We start from the raw sequence: 22,098 nt of genomic DNA on the forward strand, positions 1-22,098 counted from the left end.
ATGCACCCTTTGTCCAGACCTTGCCCACATTCTGATTGTGCCCACATTTTTAGACGGTAGTCAGACACGCATTGTGTCAGGATATTAATCAAGTGTAAACAGATCTAGCTGGTCAAACCATTTAAATCATCATTACACCGGCCTATCTGGCATCAGCTAATCTGGCCACAATGCGGACACAGTGGACAGATAAGAGACACATTTTAATACAATGTGTAGACGCGACAAACCTTGATCAGATAGTGATTGGATCACATTGATCAGAATACGAAACTCACATGGTAGCGCAAGATGGGAACGAGGCTATTCAGGGAGAGAAAGAGAGAAGGAGAGGTTACGAGAGAGAGAAGGAGTCTTATAAAGAGTTATAAACAGTCTTAAGCATAAAATGAAGCAGAGAGAGAGGGAGAATAGGAGAGAGCATGAGAGAGTAAGTCAGAGGGAGGTCTATTACAAGAGAGTGTAATGGCACATAGGCCTACATTTCATCACAATGCTGACAGCTAGGACACCTTGAAGAGAGAGGACATTGACATCAACAGAGGAGGCCCCATGTACCTGCAAGTCAATTACATAAGAACTGCATCCCCGTAGAGAGAGTTGAGAGGAGGGGCTGCAAAAGGAGTACACACAACCTGATTGGCCGAGAAGATGAGAGTTGTGGGTTCTCTGGGAAGACCACCTTCACACTGAGGTGTCATCAGTGTTCACCAGGTGCTGAAGGGTTTTCAGATTTTCTGTCCAAGCTTCAAATAGCGTCCTTCTCAGGTTAGTATGTAACAACTATTAGAGGAGAAACAGAACAGTCCCACATAATAAGGTAGCATGCCTATGTCATGAAGTGGTTTGTCAAATGTGTACAGAATTGTGTCAAACGTATAAATGGAGAATAGACACTCATTTTCTGGGGTAGGATGGGTTTTACACTGTAGGTTCACACATGGAGCATTTATGGAGAGATAATTGTATTGCATTTACTAGCTAGCTCTAGTTTGGGAAAGGTAGGAGAATGGGTCTATGTGTCCCATCCCTCAGCGAAGCCTGAAGCCAGGAGAGGAGAAGAGCAGCCTGCCTCCCCACAGACAGGAGCTAAACAGGCGCCATGGCAACAGGCCAGGCTGGCTGCACACATGCCACATGAGCGTGAATGTGCTACACTGGTCCCCCCCCCCCCCACCTATCCCCCATCACACATAACCCCTAAACCTCATCCCGGCCTCCCAGCTTCGGGGATGGGTCTCCTACAGCATCACTGGTCATGTGACCTCCTACAGATGCTAGTATTAGCAACATGGCTGGGAGATCTCTGTTGTCCCTGTCCGTCACAGGAGGTGGGGGGTGTCTGATGACATCACTGGGCTCGGCAGGGGAGAGGCTCCACCTGATTGGCCAATTGGCTTTTATCACATCTGAGCAGAGCTAAGAATAAAGCCAGCCAGGGAGCATGATAACAACACGGATGCTCCTCAGAGTCTGCATAGAAGAGAGGCAATGTTGGCTGACATGAGACGGTTGGAGGGGGGGTGGGGGACGGAATGTTTAAATAGGATGAAGCGTTACATGGCAACAAGCAATCTCAGTTTTAGAGTGGTACTCAAGGGAGCTTAGAGCTTTGAGAGTGAAGGCTGGTAGAGATACATGCACACATGAAATGTATTTGATAGAGAGAAAACGTCCAGCTGCAAGATATCTCAAGGTGAAACATAAACCGCCCTCGTGTCAGCTTGGCCCAGGAGTATGACAAAGTTGCCCCAATATGCTGATGTAAGGACAGTTTCACATCTCCCTCCCTAGTGATTAAGGTCAGGTTTGGGGGAGATTAAACTGATTTCAGACCCGTGCCTATGGGATTCCAACTGGAAATCCTGATGCTCTTTGTATCCTATAGATGCTGCTGTGGCTTGGATTCCCAGTAGTGTCAGAACTGTGGCTTGGATTCCCAGTAGTGTCAGACCTGTGGCTTGGATTCCCAGTAGTGTCAGAACTGTGGCTTGGATTCCCAGTAGTGTCAGACCTGGGGCTTGGATTCCCAGTAGTGTCAGACCTGGGGCTTGGATTCCCAGTAGTGTCAGACCTGGGGCTTGGATTCCCAGTAGTGTCAGACCTGGGGCTTGGATTCCCAGTAGTGTCAGACCTGTGGCTTGGATTCCCAGTAGTGTCAGACCTGTGGATCTTGGATTCCCAGTAGTGTCAGACCTGTGGCTTGGATTCCCAGTAGTGTCAGACCTGGGGCTTGGATTCCCAGTAGTGTCAGACCTGGGGCTTGGATTCCCAGTAGTGTCAGACCTGGGGCTTGGATTCCCAGTAGTGTCAGACCTGGGGCTTGGATTCCCAGTAGTGTCAGACCTGGGGCTTGGATTCCCAGTAGTGTCCTGGGGATTCCCAGTAGTGTCAGACCTGGGGCTTGGATTCCCAGTAGTGTCAGACCTGGGGCTTGGATTCCCAGTAGTGTCAGACCTGGGGGATTCTTGACCTGTGGCTTGGATTCCCAGTAGTGTCAGACCTGGGGCTTGGATTCCCAGTAGTGTCAGACCTGGGGCTTGGATTCCCAGTAGTGTCAGACCTGGGGCTTGGATTCCCAGTAGTGTCAGACCTGGGGCTTGGATTCCCAGTAGTGTCAGACCTGGGGCTTGGATTCCCAGTAGTGTCAGACCTGGGGCTTGGATTCCCAGTAGTGTCAGACCTGGGGCTTGGATTCCCAGTAGTGTCAGACCTGGGGCTTGGATTCCCAGTAGTGTCAGACCTGGGGCTTGGATTCCCAGTAGTGTCAGACCTGGGGCTTGGATTCCCAGTAGTGTCAGACCTGGGGCTTGGATTCCCAGTAGTGTCAGACCTGGGGCTTGGATTCCCAGTAGTGTCAGACCTGGGGCTTGGATTCCCAGTAGTGTCAGACCTGGGGCTTGGATTCCCAGTAGTGTCAGACCTGGGGCTTGGATTCCCAGTAGTGTCAGACCTGGGGCTTGGATTCCCAGTAGTGTCAGACCTGGGGCTTGGATTCCCAGTAGTGTCAGACCTGGGGCTTGGATTCCCAGTAGTGTCAGACCTGGGGCTTGGATTCCCAGTAGTGTCAGACCTGGGGCTTGGATTCCCAGTAGTGTCAGACCTGGGGCTTGGATTCCCAGTAGTGTCAGACCTGGGGCTTGGATTCCCAGTAGTGTCAGACCTGGGGCTTGGATTCCCAGTAGTGTCAGACCTGGGGCTTGGATTCCCAGTAGTGTCAGACCTGGGGCTTGGATTCCCAGTAGTGTCAGACCTGGGGCTTGGATTCCCAGTAGTGTCAGACCTGGGGCTTGGATTCCCAGACCTAGTGTCAGACCTGGGGCTTGGATTCCCAGTAGTGTCAGACCTGGGGCTTGGATTCCCAGTAGTGTCAGACCTGGGGCTTGGATTCCCAGTCTTGTTGAAGACCTGACCCAGCGTGATGGACAGGGGGCAGCTGTGAAGGACAGCGGATGGACAGGGGGCAGCTGTGCTGCACTACTTTGTAGATACAAACAGTAAACAACACTAAAAGTGAGAAGTCCCACAACAAGATTATCCCAGTGTGTTAGTTGACAAACCCATAAAGAGGATATAAATGACATCCATGCCATAATGGAGAAAGCTAGTGGAGGTATTGTTATTTTATGTATTTATAGTTTTATTGTATTTGTAGTTTTATGACATCATGTGTATCGTTAAGAGTGAACTTGCGGTAGCCACATGAGAGCTGTTTTGTGAGGAGAATGGTGGATTGGAGCAGTGTGACCTCTGTGTGTAGTAGGAAGAACTAATCTGTGAAATACAGCTAACCAGAAGAGCTAACCAGAGTAATGTCATCCCTGCTGATTAGAGGTTATCATGTGACCCACAGACATGATGATAGCCCATCTTCAGTTGGTTGGAAGGGAAGGGGGAAGGGCAGAGCGGCAGATGTCCTGTTTGTTACTGCAGAACCTGTACAATGTTAACAAGCTGTCAGTTTCAAATAAGGGGGTGAAGAACTACCTCTACAGCAGAGCAGTTGAGTGTCCCCTAGCTAGCTGCAAAACAATTGTGTCGCAAACATGCACCCAATGCTAAGTGACAGAAGTCATTTTAGAGCACCCCGAAATGAAACACCATCAGGATGATAACAATCATTGTCGCCCTGGCAACGATCTCCATGACCCCTGGTTAGATGGCATGGTGTTTCACTTTACAGATAGTGCCCTGGAGGACGTCCATGTAAACTAAGTACAGATGTAAGATCTTAATTTGATCGCCCTGTTGTTGCAGGAAATGTACAACACAACAGGAAATGCAATGTGTAGTGTATTCAAGGTTTAAAAAGGATTCTAAAGTCTGTAATTTCCACTTTAAATGTCTGACTTGATTTGCCCTAACTAAAAATGTATCAACCCTTACAAAAATGTCCATTAATTATAATCCACACAATAATTCACATTTCCTGTTACGGCAGGATTATTTCCCTGCTGTTAGAAACGGGTCAAATTAAGATCTAACATTTGTAGCCTACTGTGTGAGGTTGTTTTTGTGCATTGATGGTGTTCTTCCATCAAGACTTTCTCAACATGTCGCCCTTCAACCGGGTTGAATCACCCCTACCTAAATCTATACGGTGGCTATGTACAGTAGATACAATGAAAATGTAAGCTAACGTTCCTGGCCTAGTGTTCTAGAGTCATGTCTAAGCTACAGCTCTCTAGTGGGCCTGTGGTTACCGGTGTTGATGCAAAGCTTTGGCTTGTTTCGGAAGAGTCAAATTAAGCTGTTGCAGTTTTGTGGTTCTTGAAACCACCAGTTGGTTTATTTCCCTCACCACTCCCTTCCTAGAAGTCCTTCAAATGTAACGTGTATATTCAATTCAGAGGAGTTTTAATTACAACTCCTTTCTCAAGCACTCATTTCGAAACCATTCATTTGATTTTAACAGAGGGATTTTTAGACTCAAATGGTTTTCAGAATGGCTGTTTTGAGCCCTTCCAGTCCGTCACCCGATAACTTGGTATTTAGTTGTTGTTGTTGGGGCACAGCTCTGGTCTGGCGTCTGCAGGGATGAAGCCTTTATTGTGCCCTATAAGGAGGAGTTGGAAAATCCCTCGGATCAATCTGCACTGGCCCGTAGCTGTCCCATTCTCCTCCAAACAAAAGCAGGGATTAGGAACTCAACACAAACCCTGTGATCAACAAGGGGTGAACTACCCAGAGGAGTGAACTACCCAGAGGAGTGAACTACCCAGAGGAGTGAACTACCCAGAGGAGTGAACTACCCAGAGGAGTGAACTACCCAGAGCTGATCGGAGGGGTATACTACAAAGCAAGATCAATAACTTAGCCAGATAACTTGGCAATATTGAAAGATAAGCCTGAAATTGGCATATAGTCTAATTGCCTCAACAACCAAAACACATACTTCACTTTAGTTTTCTTAATTCACCAAAAAATCTATAGTTATTTCTGGTTGTTTAAAAAGTTGACTGACAAAGTAATTTATCCTGCTTTGTAGCATAACTCCTCTGATCTCTGATCCGTTGAAATGACCAGCAGGTTAACTTGAAAAAAGGGATGGAAAATGTATTCTTATGGAAGGGGTTGTGTTGACACTTCACACGTGGGCGTGCTCTGGGGGGTTAGAGGAGGGGTGGTAACCATCTAGGACAGGTCATAAGTGTCTTTTGTTTTTGACTGGACTGTTTACCAGTTCATTTTTTATATATATGAGAAGGTATTATCAGAGGGGAGAGGGAAAAATAGGACACACACACCCAGGTCTGCAACTAAACATTTGAGTCGGCAGAGAAAGTCAGAGTTGTTTGTCATACTAAAACCACCATATGAATTTGACCTGCTTTGTTGCCAGGTAAAATAGTTTTAAAAATAACCAACTGGCCCATGAAGCTTCAGTCATTGGTGTTTGTAACATTACTGTTGTTGTGGGTTTGATATCCACAGTGGTCACTTAAAGCTGTGTTTTCACAGGCAGCCCAATTCTGATCTTTGGTCACTAATTCGTAGTTTGACCAATCAGACCAACACACCCCACCCCCTCTAGAATGCTGCTGCTACTCTTTTATCTATGCATAGTCACTTTGATAACTCTACCAACATGTACATATTACCTCAATTACCTCGACACCGGTACCCCCTGTATATAAAGCCCCGCTATTGTTATTTACTGCTGTTATTTTTATCTCTTACTTTTTTATTGGCATTTTCTTAAAACTGCATTGTTGGTTAAGGGCATGTAAATATGCATTTCACTGTAAGATAGATCTACACCTGTTGTATTCAGCATTTCACTGTTCAATGAACCATAAACAATTAATGAACATGCACCTGTGGAACGGTCGTTAAGACACTAACATCTTACAGACGGTAGGCAATTAAGGTCACAGTCATGAAAACTTACAGTTGAAGTCGGAAGATTACATACACTTAGGTTGGAGTCATTAAACTAGTTTTTCAACCACGCCACAAATTTCTTGTTAACAAACTAAAGTTTTGTCAAGTCGGTTAGGACATCTACTTTGTGCGTGACACAAGTAATTTTTCCAACAATTGTTTACAGACAGATTATTTCACTTATAATTCACTGTATCACAATTCCAGTGGGTCAGAAGTTTACATACACTAAGTGTTAAAGGCACTAACTGTGCCTTTAAACAGCTTGGAAAATTCCAGGAAATGATGTTATGGCTTTAGAAGCTTCTGATAGGTTAATTGACATCATTTGAGTCAATTGGAGGTGTACCTGTGGATGTATTTCAAGGCCTACCTTCATATACGCAATGCCTCTTTGCTTGACATCATGGGAAAATCAAAAGAAATCAGCCAAGACCTCAGAAAAAAATGTAGACCTCCACAAGTCTGGTTTATCCTTATGAGCAATTTCCAAACGCCTAAAGGTACAACATTCATCTGTACAAACAATAATATGCAAGTATAAACACCATGGGACCACGCAGCCGTCATACCTCTCAGGAAGGAGACGCGTTCTGTCTCCTAGAGATGAATGCACATTGGTGCAAAAAGTGCAAATCAATCCCAAAACAACAGCAAAGGACCTTGTGAAGATGCTGGAGGAAACCGGTACAAAAGTATCTATATCCACAGTGAAACGAGTCCTATATCGACATAACCTGAAAGGCCGGTCAGCAAAGAAGAAGCCACTGCTTCAAAACCGTCATAAAAAAGCCAGACTACGGTTTGCAACTGCACATGGGGACAAGATCATACCTTTTGGAGAAATGTCCTCTGGTCTGATGAAACAAAAATAGAACTGTTTGGCCATAATGTCCATTGTTATGTTTGGAGGGGTGGCAGCATCATGTTGTGGGGGTACTTTGTGATGCCATCTATTTTGTGCACTTCACAAAATAGATGGCATCATGGGGGAGGAAAATTATGTGGATATATTGAAGCAACATCTCAAGACATTAGCCAGGAAGTTAAAGCTTGGTCTTCTAAATGGACACTGACCCCAAGTATACTTCCAAAGTTGTGGCAAAATGGCTTAAGGACAACAAAGTCAAGGTATTGGAGTGGCCATCACAAAGCCCTGACCTCAATCCTATAGAAAATGTGTGCGCAGAACTGATTCCGTTACACCAGCTCTGTCAGGAGGAATGGACCAATATTCACCCAACTTATTGTGGGAAGCTTGTGGAAGGCTACCCGAAACGCTTGACCCAAGTTAAACAAACAATGCCACCAAATACTAATTCAGTGTATGTGAACTTCTGACCTACTGGGAATTACTGTTTTTTTTCACCTTTATTTAAGCAGGTAGGCTAGTGGAGAACAAGTTGTCATTTACAACTGCGACCTGGCCAAGATAAAGCAAAGCAGTGTGACACAAACAACAACACAGAGTTACACATGGAATAAACAAACATGCAGTCAATAATACAATAGATAAGGTCTATGTACAGTGTGTGCAGATGAGAGGATGAAAGAAATAAAAGCTGAAATAAATAATTCTCTCTGCTATTATTCTGACATTTCACATTAAAATAATGTGGTGATCCTAACTGACCTAAGACAGGGAATTTTTACTAGGATTGAATGTCAGGAATTGTGAAACAATTAGTTTAAATGTATTTGGCTAAGGTGTATGTAAACTTCTGACTTCCACTGTAGGACACTAAAGAGGCCTTTCTACTGACTCTGAAAACAGCAAAAGAAAGATGCCCAGAGTCCCTGCTCATCTGTGTGAATGTGCCTTGGGCATGCTGCAAGGAGGCATGAGGACTGCAGATGTGGCCAGGGCAATAAATTGCAATGTCTGTACTGTGAGACGCCTAAGTCAGCGCTGCAAGGAAACAGGATGAACAGCTGGTTGTCCTCGCAGTGGCAGACCACGTGTAACAACACCTGCACAGGATCGGTACATCTGAACATCACACCTGTGGGACAGGTACAGGATGGCAACAACAACTGCCCGAGTTACACCAGGAACGCACAATCCCTCCATCAGTGCTCAGTCCAGAGGCAGGTCCTCACCAGACATCACCGGCAACAACGTCGCCTATGGGCACAAACCCACCATCACTGGACCAGACAAGACAGGAATGTCAGTGTTCTGCCATGGCCAGCGAAGAGCCCGGATCTCTATCCCATTGAGCACGTCTGGGACCTGTTAGATCGGAGGGTGAGGGCTAGGGCCATTCCCCCCAGAAATGTCCGGGATCTTGCAGGTGCCTTGGTGGAAGAGTGGGGTAACATCTCACAGCAAAAACTGGCAAATCTGGTGCAGTCCATGGGGAGGAGATGCACTGCAGTACTTAATGTAGCTGGTGGCCACACCAGATACTGACTGTTACTTTTGATTTTGATCCCCCCTTTGTTCAGGGACACATTATTCAATTTCTGTTAGTCACATGTCTGTGGAACTTGTTCAGTTTATGTCTCAGTTGTTGAATCTTATGTTCATACAAATATTTACACGTTACGTTTGCTGAAAATAAATGCAGTTGACAGTGTGAGGACGTTTCTTTTTTTGCAGAGTTTATATACATATATTTTAAATATACTTTCCTTTATTATTTTCCACTTCCCCTACCACCCCTGCCTCTCCTAATCTGAGTAAACTAATGAATAACAACACTTAGGCTTCTACTTCCAGTTTATACATACTATATACATTTTAGACACAATCTATTTTACAATAGTTATATTTTGTTCTTAGTTCTCCCCCCAACCTCATCTATGTCTGATGTCCATCCAGTTTGATTTATATTTGCCATACATTTTTTACTGTAATATTTAAAAGTTCAGAATCGATATACATTTTACAGACACAGTATATTTGACATGTTATCTTGTTATTAGTCCCAGCCTCCAGCTCCATTCAACCCCTCCCATCTATCTCTTAACACCATCCATATTGGATATCTATTTGCCATATATGTTTCAACTGTGCTGTGATGTTTCATATTCTCATCATTTCAGATTGTAAATTAGAGATAGCATTTTCTGCTGAAAGTATTGTTATATTATTGATCAGTTGACTATGTGTAATGAACACGAAGGGAGGCAGAGAGCTGGGGTCCAAAAAGGCAAGAGTACAGGCAGGGAAAAGGCTAGTAACGTAGTCTGGGAGATCAGGCAATAGGTAGGTAACAGGAAATCCGAGGCTAAAGTACAGGCAGGGAATACAAAAGGAGTCATTAGTGAGGCAGGCAAAAACTATCATATACAGGAGGAGTAAATTACTGGAAACCCAGAGCTTCAAACCGCCGTGTGTCACAAAACAAACAATACCTGACAAAGATGGGGTGCAAAGAACTGAACTAAATAGGTGTCATAATGACATACAGGTGTGTGAACAGGTGATCAGAATTCAGGTGATTGGGATCTGGAGGGTGAGTGGCATTCAGGGGATCTACGTGTTTGAGGGTGTGAGCTGGAAAGTGGGCTGGAAAGTGAGCTGTGTTCAGGGGATCTACGTGTTTGAGTTCAAATCACCCAGTAGTATTATCTGCAGAGTTAGTTCCAAGTAAATGTTGCAATTATTTAGCCATTCCTGGATCTGTGACCAAAAACAAGCTATGTATGGACAGTACCAAAATAAATGATCTAATGACTCTGCTTCCTCGCAGCAGAATCTGCTGGAATCGGTACATAGAAAATCTCTTTTGCAATCTATATGACACAGTTGTTATTTTTTGGGTCCTTAAATGAAACTGGTATACTTTTTTATTTATCACAATTTTCTTTAACCAATTTAGTTTTTAATGCAGAGCTGAAAGACAAGTTCCTTACTCTTTCCCCCTTCCACTTACATCTTCCATTTATGCGGTAATGCTGAAATTAGGTTTGGTGGACAGAGACTAGGTTTGGTGGGCAGAGACTAGGTTTGGTGGACAGAGACTAGGTTTGGTGGATAGACAAGACAGGGAATCAAGATTGCTGCAGCAGAGTTCTCATCATGCTCTCTCTACAGTCCAGCATATTGGCAATTTGCGCTAGTAATATTCTATGACACAGCTCAGTGAGTTTGACAGCTTGTCCTGGACAGACTCGTCTTCTCAGAGATATTAGAGGGGGAAATACATCCTGCTAGTCTGTCTCCCTGCTGCTGCTCTCACATAATGATCCAGAAATGTCATATCCCAGGAAATGTCACAGATATAATCGTTAGACAATATAAAGGCAAACAAATGTTTCTCTGAAGGAACATCTGACAACCTGGATAGCTTTACCAATTGTGCCAGTAACCAAAAGGTTGTCGTTCTGCCCCTAAGCAAGGCAGTTATAACCTGTGCCCTGTTCACTGTTCCCCAGGCGCCGAAGACGTGGATGTCAATTATGGCAACCCCCCGCACCTCTCTGATTCAGAGGGGTTGGGTTAAATGCGGAAGACATTTCAGTTGAATGCATTCAGTTGTACAACTGACTAGGTATCCCTCTTTCCCAATTCACACATTGGGCACATACCGAATGAAGCAGGCGGCTGTAATGCAGCACCTCCTGAAACATAATCTAGTCTCTACTGGGATGGGCTGATCTGATGATGTCATGAGGTATCTGATTAAGTTCAACATCTCCCACAGGTCATTTTAATGGTCATTTAGATTCCTTATAGGATGTGTCAGACCTTGTGATGTGGGCTCTAGCTTCAAGCCCACATTGACTTGAAGCACCTTGGCTCAGTGCAAAGCATCAGAGATGGCAACCATAAGTGGGTAAATCCTGTGTGGAGATAATCACTGTATGACAACAACAAAAATAATGGAAACGTATGTAGCTAGACATGGCTGCTACAAATCCAGCTCTCAAAAATCCACTTGCAGCACAACAGGGAAGGGCAGATACATTACGTTAGACTCTAGTTGTGGATTAGTCTAGAAAAGGGCTTAAGCAACAGGCATGGGGAAAGTGAGAGGTTTCAGATGTGTTAGAAAGAGATTTGGGAACTTGAAGGATAATCTCTTCACCCAGAACTACATTTTGCGTCCATGCTAGCCAGCTACTCAATTTATTTCAAAAGAGACTACTTGAAGGGAGGTCATATACACCGTACAACTCTTGAACCCAACAAGATGGGCTCCCCCTATGGTACACATAGCCCATATAGGACCAGGTAGTGTCAACAACGCACCCACTGCCAGCTGGCCTACTTCAGCAGTACTGTATCATTTTAATCATTTTAGTCAATAAGATTCTTGCTACGTAGCTTAACTTTCTGAACATTCGAGACGTGTAGTCCACTTGTCATTCCAATCTCCTTTGCATTAGCGTAGCCTCTTCTGTAGCCTGTCAACTATGTGTCTGTTTATCCCTGTTCTCTCCTCTCTGCACAGACCATACAAACGCTCCTCACCGCGTGGCCGCGGCCACCCTACTCTGGTGGTCCCAGCGCGCACGACCCACGTGGAGTTCCAGGTCTCCGGTAGCCTCTGGAACTGCCAATCTGCGGTCAACAAGGCAGAGTTCATCTCAGCCTATGCCTCCCTCCAGTCCCTCGACTTCTTGGCACTGACGGAAACATGGATCACCACAGACAACACTGCTACTCCTACTGCTCTCTCTTCGTCCGCCCACGTGTTCTCGCACACCCCGAGAGCGTCTGGTCAGCGGGGTGGTGGCACCGGGATCCTCATCTCTCCCAAGTGGTCATTCTCTCTTTCTCCCCTTACCCACCTGTCTATCGCCTCCTTTGAATTCCATGCTGTCACAGTTACTAGCCCTTTCAAGCTTAACATCCTTATCATTTATCGCCCTCCAGGTTCCCTCGGAGAGTTCATCAATGAGCTTGATGCCTTGATAAGCTCCTTTCCTGAGGACGGCTCACCTCTCACAGTTCTGGGCGACTTTAACCTCCCCACGTCTACCTTTGACTCTTTCCTCTCTGCCTCCTTCTTTCCACTCCTCTCCTCTTTTGACCTCACCCTCTCACCTTCCCCCTACTCACAAGGCAGGCAATACGCTCGACCTCATCTTTACTAGATGCTGTTCTTCCACTAACCTCATTGCAACTCCCCTCCAAGTCTCCGACCACTGCCTTGTATCCTTTTCCCTCTCGCTCTCATCCAACACCTCCCACACTGCCCCTACTCGGATGGTATCGCGCCGTCCCAACCTTCGCTCTCTCTCCCCCGCTACTCTCTCCTCTTCCATCCTATCATCTCTTCCCTCCGCTCAAACCTTCTCCCACCTATCTCCTGATTCTGCCTCCTCAACCCTCCTCTCCTCCCTCTCTGCATCCCTTGACTCTCTATGTCCCCTATCCTCCAGGCCGGCTCGGTCCTCCCCTCCCGCTCCGTGGCTCGATGACTCATTGCGAGCTCACAGAACAGGGCTCCGGGCAGCCGAGTGGAAATGGAGGAAAACTCGCCTCCCTGCGGACCTGGCATCCTTTCACTCCCTCCTCTCTACATTTTCCTCCTCTGTCTCTGCTGCTAAAGCCACTTTCTACCACGCTAAATTCCAAGCATCTGCCTCTAACCCTAGGAAGCTCTTTGCCACCTTCTCCTCCCTCCTGAATCCTCCGCCCCCTCCCCCCCTCCTCCCTCTCTGCAGATGACTTCGTCAACCATTTTGAAAAGAAGGTCGACGACATCCGATCCTCGTTTGCTAAGTCAAACGACACCGCTGGTTCTGCTCACACTGCCCTACCCTGTGCTCTGACCTCTTTCTCCCCTCTCTCTCCAGATGAAATCTCGCGTCTTGTGACGGCCGGCCGCCCAACAACCTGCCCGCTTGACCCTATCCCCTCCTCTCTTCTCCAGACCATTTCCGGAGACCTTCTCCCTTACCTCACCTCGCTCATCCCTGACCGTTGGCTACGTCCCTTCCGTCTTCAAGAGAGCGAGAGTTGCACCCCTTCTGAAAAAACCTACACTCGATCCCTCCGATGTCAACAATTACAGACCAGTATCCCTTCTTTCTTTTCTCTCCAAAACTCTTGAACGTGCCGTCCTTGGCCAGCTCTCCCGCTATCTCTCTCTGAATGACCTTCTTGATCCAAATCAGTCAGGTTTCAAGACTAGTCATTCAACTGAGACTGCTCTCCTCTGTATCACGGAGGCGCTCCGCACTGCTAAAGCTAACTCTCTCTCCTCTGCTCTCATCCTTCTAGATCTATCGGCTGCCTTCGATACTGTGAACCATCAGATCCTCCTCTCCACCCTCTCCGAGTTGGGCATCTCCGGCGCGGCCCACGCTTGGATTGCGTCCTACCTGACAGGTCGCTCCTACCAGGTGGCGTGGCGAGAATCTGTCTCCTCACCACGCGCTCTCACCACTGGTGTCCCCAGGGCTCTGTTCTTGGCCCTCTCCTATTCTCGCTATACACCAAGTCACTTGGCTCTGTCATAACCTCACATGGTCTCTCTTATCATTGCTATGCAGACGACACACAATTAATCTTCTCCTTTCCCCTTCTGATGACCAGGTGGCGAATCGCATCTCTGCATGTCTGGCAGACATATCAGTGTGGATGACGGATCACCACCTCAAGCTGAACCTCGGCAAGACGGAGCTGCTCTTCCTCCCGGGGAAGGACGACTGCCCGTTCCATGATCTCGCCATCACGGTTGACAACTCCATTGTGTCCTCCTCCCAGAGCGCCAAGAACCTTGGCGTGATCCTGGACAACACCCTGTCGTTCTCAACTAACATCAAGGCGGTGGCCCGTTCCTGTAGGTTCATGCTCTACAACATCCGCAGAGTACGACCCTGCCTCACACAGGAAGCGGCGCAGGTCCTAATCCAGGCACTTGTCATCTCCCGTCTGGATTACTGCAACTCGCTGTTGGCTGGGCTCCCTGCCTGTGCCATTAAACCCCTTCAACTCATCCAGAACGCCGCAGCCCGTCTGGTGTTCAACCTTCCCAAGTTCTCTCACGTCACCCCGCTCCTCCGTTCTCTCCACTGGCTTCCAGTTGAAGCTCGCATCCGCTACAAGACCATGGTGCTTGCCTACGGAGCTGTGAGGGGAACGGCACCTCAGTACCTCCAGGCTCTGATCAGGCCCTACACCCAAACAAGGGCACTGCGTTCATCCACCTCTGGCCTGCTCGCCTCCCTACCACTGAGGAAGTACAGCTCCCGCTCAGCCCAGTCAAAACTGTTCGCTGCCCTGGCCCCCCAATGGTGGAACAAACTCCCTCACGACGCCAGGACAGCGGAGTCAATCACCACCTTCCGGAGACACCTGAAACCCCACCTCTTTAAGGAATACCTAGGATAGGTTAAGTAATCCCTCTCACCCCACCCCCCCTAAGTTTTAGATGCACTATTGTTAAGTGACTGTCCCACTGGATGTCATAAGGTGAATGCACCAATTTGTAAGTCGCTCTGGATAAGAGCGTCTGCTAAATGACTTAAATGTAATGTAAATGTAGGTAGGGCTCTGGTCAAAAGCAGTACACCAAACAGTAGGGAAGAGGGTGTCATTGGAATTTAAAAGTGGTGTCATATCACCAGATTTGGTGTCCCATTTCAACAGTGGATATTCAAATCCATGAGCTGGTTCTCTTCTTTTCTCTGCAGCAAGTGGAACAACAGACTGAGGGGAAGGAGACGTCACACAGACTCACCCAAGATCCCAACGGAGCAGAAAGGTCAGCACTATTGACACAGACTCACCCAAGATCCCAACGGAGCAGAGAGGTCAGCACTATTGACACTGACTCATCCAAGATCCCAACGGAGCAGAGAGGTCAGCACTATTGACACTGACTCATCCAAGATCCCAAGGAGCAGAGAGGTCAGCACTATTGACACTGACTCATCCAAGATCCCAATGGAGCAGAGAAGTCAGCACTATTGACACAGACTCACCCAAGATCCCAACGGAGCAGAGAGGTCAGCTCTATTGACACTGACTCATCCAAGATCCCAACGGAGCAGAGAAGTCAGCACTATTGACACAGACTCACCCAAGATCCCAACGGAGCAGAGAGGTCAGCTCTATTGACACTGACTCATCCAAGATCCCAATGGAGCAGAGAAGTCAGCACTATTGACACTGACTCACCCAAGATCCCAATAGAGCAGAGCGGTCAGCACTATTGACACAGACTCACCCAAGATCCCAATGGAGCAGAGCGGTCAGCACTATTGACACTGACTCATCCAAGATCCCAACGGAGCAGAGAGGTCAGCACTATTGACACTGACTCATCCAAGATCCCAACGGAGCAGAGAGTTCAGCACTATTGACACTGACTCATCCAAGATCCCAACGGAGCAGAGAGGTCAGCACTATTGACACCGACTCATCCAAGATCCCAACGGAGCAGAGAGGTCAGCACTATTGACACTGCAGCTCCTCTAATGCGCTGAGCTAAAGCTGACCTCCACTGATTTCACTTTGCTATTCTTAGAGTTGCTGCATTGTCCTCAATTCACACAGAGGAAAGTACAAGTGAGATAAAGGAATCGTGCCCATCCTCTTGAGGATGGTTTCTTAAACCATGAGTGGACCCAAAGTGGGCCCTGGGCATCTGAGGTGTGTCGCGAGTTACAGGAATAGTCTATAATCACACACTATTTGTATATCTCTTCTTCATTTAGGTCATTGAAGAACGATTAGGTTCACAGGGGGAAGTTCATTTTGGGTCACGACGTTTAAAAAGTTTAGGAACCCCTGCTCTAGTATAGTAATAGTAACCTATTCGAACAGATAGTAAATTGACAGAGGAAGTAGGCCTTAGCCTCTCTCTGCATCCCCACTCATATGGCATCATATCCCTTTAATCAAACACAGGATACAGTGTCCAATGCACATCCAATGATCTAAATATGCTCAGCATGAGGACAGGAGCACCAGAACAATTTTTGTAAGAAATGATTCCCTGACATCCCAGCTACTGCTAAGCTTTACAGTACTGAATCAACAAAGAGATGTCTCCCTGCCACTGCCAGCATCCCTCCCTACCACCAGCATCCCTAGTCCACCTTCATGTGTCCTTCCTCTCCTCTGCTTCTTCCTCCTCCCATCTCATTCAGCGTTGCTGCGGTGACGTCATCATTCCCTGCTCCAGCCGAGCCAGAGATTTTGTCCTGAGCTCACCAAGAGCTGCAGCAGCCATCACATGGGCCTCACCACTGCATCACTCACCCCCCCCCCCTGCTGCAGGTAGCTCAGGTTGCTAGGAGACACTTTCCCTGGCTGCCTAGCAACAGATAAACGTTGTGTTTCCTCCTCTGATGGATGAGGCAGGACTGCTTTAACACCTTGACTTTGGCTGCTCACCCACCCTCTGGACAGTGCAGTGGGACTCTGGGCAGCGATGTGGGACTCTGGACAGTGCAGTGGGACTCTGGGCAACGACGTGGGACCCTGGGCAGCGACGTGGGACCCTGGGCAGCGACGTGGGACTCTGGGCAGCGACGTGGGACTCTGGGCAGCGACGTGGGACTCTGGGCAGCGACGTGGGACCCTGGGCAGCGACGTGGGACCCTGGGCAGCGACGTGGGTCTCTGGGCAGCGACGTGGGACTCTGGGCAGCGACGTGGGACTCTGGGCAGCGACGTGGGACTCTGGGCAGCGACGTGGGACTCTGGGCAGCGACGTGGGACTCTGGGCAGCGACGTGGGACTCTGGGCAGCGACGTGGGACTCTGGGCAGCGACGTGGGACTCTGGGCAGCGACGTGGGACTCTGGGCAGCGACGTGGGACTCTGGGCAGCGACGTGGGACTCTGGGCAGCGACGTGGGACTCTGGGCAGCGACGTGGGACTCTGGGCAGCGACGTGGGACTCTGGGCAGCGACGTGGGACTCTGGGCAGCGACGTGGGACTCTGGGCAGCGACGTGGGACTCTGGGCAACGACGTGGGACTCTGGGCAACGACGTGGGACTCTGGGCAACGACGTGGGACTCTGGACATGCAGTGGGACTCTGGACAGTGCAGTGGGACTCTGGGAAGCGACATGGGACTCTGGGCAGCGACGTGGGACAACAAGTACATGATGACACTTTTGGTCATTTAGAACGATGATAATGAACTTAATTTACAGGACATGAAACTGTCTGTTCAAGCTCAGTACTTAATGTAATTTCCAAATGAAAATAACTTTAAAAAGTAGAAGTGAAATTAAATTGAATGGGAGGTAATCAAAAAAATATAAAACGTTTAATTAAATGTAACCATGTTTGAACTTTTAGGAAACGTTCTGTTAAAGGAATGAAATACCAAAGAAAATAGTTGTTTTTTTGTAAAATGACTTAAATGTGCTGACAATGTTGCAGAACCAAGCAACTGACCTCCAACATTCCCAGAAAGGTGTTAGGTTGTTTACAAAATAATCAGAGCACAACCTCTCTCACCAACCTCTAAGAAACATATGGTTCTCAGAACGTTATGTGCTTGCTGGGTAATGTATTTCCGAAATATGACTTAGTTGGAGTAAAAAAAATACTAAAGTACTGTTGTGTATGTGTGTGTAGGCACGTCAAGAGAACTCTGTAGATCTAGTGGCCTGATGAATCCTAGTGGCTGGGGCAGCAGAGCAGAGAGACCATAAAAAGTGAACAGCCCTTAAACAAACAGACTACTCATCCATCCCACAGAATATGAGGAGCACCAAACACATGCTGAAGCATTCAGTGTACTGCCACACACCCCCACAGGTCAAGCTGGATATCAGGGAAGAGTAGAGCACTTACCTCATCCTCTCCAGACAGAGATGGTACCCAGCCACTGAGACCTTCTATAAATAAACTCTGCTGTAGAGCTGTGTGAGTCAAATACACCCGCTGGGCAGAAGTGGAAGCACTGTGTAGCTCTTCAACTTTTCACCAAAACTTTGTAGAGTTGAGGTGCTGAGTTCTGCTCCATCTTTCTGATGACCTACTACAACAAGAATAGCAAGGTAAAGATATCTTTCTAAGACCTCTCCAAAGCTTTGCATCTAGAAGCTCGCAAAAACATACCGGCCTTCAATTTACATTTTCTACTTCAAGTTTGGTATTTCTTTAGCTGATAAGCAATAGCTTTGAACAGACGATGATTGTGTCCCTGACACTAATCTATGTATCTATAGTTCAAGTAATGCAGCAGCAATTATTAAAATGATCATAATTATTACAAAATCCAACATTATCACAGCCTCTAGACGTTTCTACTAAACAGCTCAATGACAGCCCATAACATACACATATATGACCCAAGTGACCTGTGAGTGAGTGAGTGAGTGAGTGAGTGAGTGAGTGAGTGAGTGAGTGAGTGAGTGAGTGAGTGAGTGAGTGAGTGAGTGAGTGAGTGAGTGAGTGAGTGAGTGAGTGAGTGAGTGAGTGAGTGAGAGTACCTTTCCCTCCACTGCACTGTGACAGACACTACCCAGCTGCTGTAGCTTTAAAGTTCATAGGATACAGATCTCATCAGAAGAGAACAGATGGGTGGCGGCCTGGCAGGACGGGGTCATGTGTTTAGCACACACACACGACACACTCCACAAACACACACACACTGTCCTGTCTCCTCAGTGTCTCGCGGTCATAGCTATACACTGGATTTGGGATTTCACAGGTCGCTGGCCTCGTGGTATGCTCCGAGGCGGGGGGATCAGGTCCCGGGGATTTGGAACAATCCGAAGGGGACGTGGGTCAAAAAAAACGCTGTGGCTTTAGCACGTGGGTGACGCACACACAGAATAACAATGGGATATTCTGGGCCAGTAGTGACTTAACTACGGTATTCTGTGCTGTTGATTGGGAGCGAACATAATGAGAACATCTCTAATGTCTTATATGCATCAGAGTATGAAAATCACCCTCGCATCATATTATATACAGTGGGATCCCACGACCAATTAACAGAGAGCTATAAGAACACAGGACCAATAAATAGAGAGGTGGAAAAGTACTCAATTGTCATACTTGAGTAAAAGTAAAGATACCTTAGTAGAAAATGACTAAAGTAAAGGTGAAAGTCACCCAGTAAAATACTACTTGAGTAAAAATCTAACAATATTTGGTTTGAAATATACTTAAGTATCAAAAAGCAAAAGTATAAGTCTCAATTTTCTTGTTTTTAAAATGTATTGATAGCCAGGGGTACACTTCAACACTCAGACATAATTCACAAACAAACCATTTGTGTTTAGTGAGTCCGCCAGATCAGAAGCAGTAGGGATGTTCTCTTGATAAGTGCATGAATTGGACCATTTTCCTGTCCTGCTAAGCATTCAAAATGTAACGAGTACTTTTGTGAGTCAGGGAAAATGTTTGGAGTAAAAAGTACATTCTTTTCTTTAAGAATTTCATGAAGTAAATGTAAAAGTTGTCAAACATATCAATAGTAGAGTACAGATACCCCCAAAAACTACTTAAGTAGTATTTTTTACTTAAGTACTTTACACCACTGATAAGAACACAGGACCAACTACCAGAGAACTATTAGAACACAGGACCAACTAACAGAGAACTATAAGAACACAGGACCAACTACCAGAGAACTATTAGAACACAGGACCAACTACCAGAGAACTATTAGAACACAGGACCAACTACCAGAGAACTATTAGAACACAGGACCAACTAACAGAACTATAAGAACACAGGACCAACTACCAGAGAACTATTAGAACACAGGACCAACTACCAGAGAACTATTAGAACACAGGACCAACTACCAGAGAACTATTAGAACACAGGACCAACTACCAGAGAACTATTAGAACACAGGACCAACTACCAGAGAACTATTAGAACACAGGACCAACTAACAGAACTATAAGAACACAGGACCAACTACCAGAGAACTATTAGAACACAGGACCAACTACCAGAGAACTATTAGAACACAGGACCAACTAACAGAGAACTATAAGAACACAGGACCAACTACCAGGGAACTATTAGAACACAGGACCAACTAACAGAGAACTATAAGAACACAGGACCAACTAACAGAGAACTATAAGACCACAGGACCAACTAACAGAGAACTATAAGAACACAGGACCAACTAACAGAGAACTATTAGAACACAGGACCAACTAACAGAGAACTATAAGAACACAGGACCAACTAACAGAGAACTATAAGACCACAGGACCAACTAACAGAACTATAAGAACACAAGACCAACTAACAGAGAACTATAAGAACACAGGACCAACTAACAGAACTATAAGAACACAGGACCAACTAACAGAACTATAAGAACACAGGACCAACTACCAGGGAACTATAAGAACACAAGACCAACTAACAGAACTATAAGAACACAGGACCAACTAACAGAACTATAAGAACACAGGACCAACTACCAGGGAACTATAAGAACACAAGACCAACTAACAGAGAACTATAAGAACACAGGACCAACTAACAGAACTATAAGAACACAGGACCAACTAACAGAACTATAAGAACACAGGACCAACTACCAGGGAACTATAAGAACACAAGACCAACTAACAGAGAACTATAAGAACACAGGACCAACTAACAGAACTATAAGAACACAAGACCAACTAACAGAGAACTATAAGAACACAGGACCAACTAACAGAACTATAAGAACACAGGACCAACTAACAGAACTATAAGAACACAGGACCAACTAACAGAACTATAAGAACACAGGACCAACTACCAGGGAACTATAAGAACACAAGACCAACTAACAGAGAACTATAAGAACACAGGACCAACTAACAGAGAACTATAAGAACACAAGACCAACTAACAGAACTATAAGAACACAGGACCAACTAACAGAACTATAAGAACACAGGACCAACTAACAGAACTATAAGAACACAGGACCAACTACCAGGGAACTATAAGAACACAAGACCAACTAACAGAGAACTATAAGAACACAGGACCAACTAACAGAGAACTATAAGAACACAAGACCAACTAACAGAGAACTATAAGAACACAAGACCAACTAACAGAACTATAAGAACACAAGACCAACTAACAGAACTATAAGAACACAAGACCAACTAACAGAGAACTATAAGAACACAGGACCAACTAACAGAACTATAAGAACACAGGACCAACTAACAGAACTATAAGAACACAGGACCAACTACCAGGGAACTATAAGAACACAAGACCAACTAACAGAGAACTATAAGAACACAGGACCAACTAACAGAACTATAAGAACACAAGACCAACTAACAGAGAACTATAAGAACACAGGACCAACTAACAGAACTATAAGAACACAGGACCAACTAACAGAACTATAAGAACACAGGACCAACTAACAGAACTATAAGAACACAGGACCAACTACCAGGGAACTATAAGAACACAAGACCAACTAACAGAGAACTATAAGAACACAGGACCAACTAACAGAGAACTATAAGAACACAAGACCAACTAACAGAACTATAAGAACACAGGACCAACTAACAGAACTATAAGAACACAGGACCAACTAACAGAACTATAAGAACACAGGACCAACTACCAGGGAACTATAAGAACACAAGACCAACTAACAGAGAACTATAAGAACACAGGACCAACTAACAGAGAACTATAAGAACACAAGACCAACTAACAGAGAACTATAAGAACACAAGACCAACTAACAGAACTATAAGAACACAAGACCAACTAACAGAACTATAAGAACACAAGACCAACTAACAGAGAACTATAAGAACACAGGACCAACTAACAGAACTAT

The sequence above is a fragment of the Oncorhynchus gorbuscha genome, unplaced genomic scaffold (genome assembly GCF_021184085.1).
Source record: "Oncorhynchus gorbuscha isolate QuinsamMale2020 ecotype Even-year unplaced genomic scaffold, OgorEven_v1.0 Un_scaffold_1634, whole genome shotgun sequence".
Lineage (NCBI taxonomy): Eukaryota > Metazoa > Chordata > Actinopteri > Salmoniformes > Salmonidae > Oncorhynchus > Oncorhynchus gorbuscha.